Raw genomic sequence first — 2,473 nt, 5'->3', positions numbered from 1 at the left:
CAGATATATGATGGATGGGAACGAATGTCAAACTGATCATGCCTGATCATTATCAGGCTACATTTATTCAATTGCATTCCTTTATTTCACCTCCATGTATTTATTGGTTGCACTTTAATGACCAACATTGGAAGAAATAGAGTGATGTGTTACGATAGGTCTTGCCCTCAAGGTTCACAAGCAAAGTAGGGATGATGAAGCATGATAGTCCAATTGACAATAGTCCAATAGACATTTCAATAGGGACTTACAACCTTCAAAGCATGAAGTACTGTTATCCTCACACCCTATGACAGACAAGGAAGACATTCTTATTTTTATTATTTAGATACGGAAATGAAGTGCTAGTCAGTAGCGTAGCTGGGACATGATCCCAATATTCCTTTGCTGTAACTCTGAAAAAGGAACACTACATCTACATATCTATAATCTCAATGGGATGTCTCATGAAACTGTTACAAGATCTGATAAGACTTCAGTGGCTGGAAACAAAAGTGGCTTCTTGGAGGGGGAGGGGATTGCAGCTGGATTTTCAAGTGCAGCCTAATTGATGACTGCATTCCTCAATATGTCCTCACTTGGTTATGAGGAGAGTCTTTTGCTGAAGAGTTTTCCCAGGGCAGCCTTCATGTCTCGGTTTCTCAGACTGTAGATGAAAGGATTTAACATTGGGGTCACTGCAATGTACATCACAGTTATCACTGCGTCCTTCAGGCTATAACTAGTCAGAGGGCGGAAATACATGCCCATGACTGTCCCATAATACAGAGAAACAACAGTGAGGTGGGAGCCACAGGTGGAGAAGGCTTTGAGCACACCCTTGGTGGATGGAACCCGTAAGACTGTGGAAAAGACCCGAACGTAGGAGATGATGATGCATAGTAATGGCACAGAGAAAATACCAACCCCTAGGTACATCATCTTCACGTTAAAGTGAATGTCAGAACAGGACAGCTTGAGTAAAGAGGCAGTGTCACAGTAGAAGTTGGCTACTTCCTGGTTGCCACAGAAAGACAGACTAGCTGTGAGCAGAGTGTGGGGGAGGGCATTGGCGTTTCCAACCACCCAAGACCCAACAACCAGCAAGACACAAGTCCGTGGGCTCATAATTGTTGTGTAACGAAGTGGGCGGCTGATGGCCACGGCACGATCATATGCCATCACAGCCAGGATATAGCTATCTGTGTTAGACATGTCAATCATGAAATACATCCTCCAAAGGAGATGGCTTTGCTGCCCAAGACATGGTTGGCTATCATCTTTGGGATGGTTACAGAGGAGAATAAGATGTCAACAAAGGAGAGGTTGGCAAGGAAAAAATACATGGGGTTGTGAAGGTGAATGTCAGAGTGAATGGCCAAGATGATGAGCAGGTTTCCAATCAATGTGATGGGGTAAATGAAGAGGAAGAGGATGAAGAAGAAATTTTCCTGTTGTTGCTGACCAGTAAGTCCCAGGAGAATGAAACCAAGGGCAAAGGACTGGTTATCTCTTCTCATGGATCCTTCAGCAGAAAGGGAAGAGGAATCCAGCATTATTAGTAAATTTATTGTATGTAATGATATTCTAAACCAACATTTTTAACTTCTGTGGTTGCTGCGTCTATACTTGGGTTTACTAAATGCATAGATAGCCAATATGTTGCAGGGAAAATCCCTGTCTGTCACTGGACCTAATTTCTCTGTGTTAGAAAGTTTGTTAGGCTTTGTGCAAAAATTATACATATGTGAAAAGCAGTTTATCCATTTAGTCATATATGACATAGTCTTTACTCTGTAATACCTTACAACTTAATGGAGAAGGAAGAATCACATGATAATTTTATTACACATGGAAATGAAAGGACAGTGTTTTGGATTCTTTGCAAAAACTCTCCAATGCAAGGGGTGGTTAGTACCAGGGTACCGTGAACAATTAGATATTGTTCCACTGTCCAGACTGAGGGTGAACCCAGAGCCAGGAGGTAACCAGTGTCTGTCTACATTGGCATGGAAAGTTGTAAATCACAGGACCACTGGAGTTAGCTTGTAACAAAGGAAGAATTGGTGTTTACTCTCCAGGTAGTCAATTTTGAAAGTAGATATTCACCACCTCCTTCAATAGATTTTATCTTTATTCCAAACCCTTAAATTTATGGAATCAAGTTTTTCTCTTTGACCTTGCCTTACCTCTTTTTATTATTTCCTCTGGTGACCCATCCAACTCCATTGTGGCTTCATCTCCTGCTTAGTAGACTCTAGGTATCTGTGGGTAGACTGTCTTTTCTTCCCATATTTCCATGCACAGTTATCCTACCAACATGTCCGACTGAACCTCATCCTCTGCACATCCTCCCTGAGTAGACAGCAAAATGCTTAAGAGAACGATATCTTATTTTCATCTCCCTTCCAGAGATTATTTAGAATATTAGTTTACACACCAATATGTTTGTACTCAATAGTTTGAATATAGCCAGGTTTATTTCGTGGGTTCT

The 2,473-nt window shown here is 41.4% G+C and overlaps 1 pseudogene; it reads right to left on the bottom strand.

Moving 5' to 3' along the window:
• Window positions 1–543: 543 nt before the first annotated feature.
• On the bottom strand, window positions 544–1,499 carry LOC106987358 (olfactory receptor 1A1-like; annotated as a pseudogene).
• Between the last annotated feature and the right edge of the window lie 974 nt (window positions 1,500–2,473).

This window comes from Acinonyx jubatus, chromosome E1, assembly GCF_027475565.1.
Source record: "Acinonyx jubatus isolate Ajub_Pintada_27869175 chromosome E1, VMU_Ajub_asm_v1.0, whole genome shotgun sequence".
NCBI classification, from domain to species: Eukaryota; Metazoa; Chordata; class Mammalia; order Carnivora; family Felidae; genus Acinonyx; species Acinonyx jubatus.
This window is presented reverse-complemented; position numbering and strand designations above follow the sequence as displayed.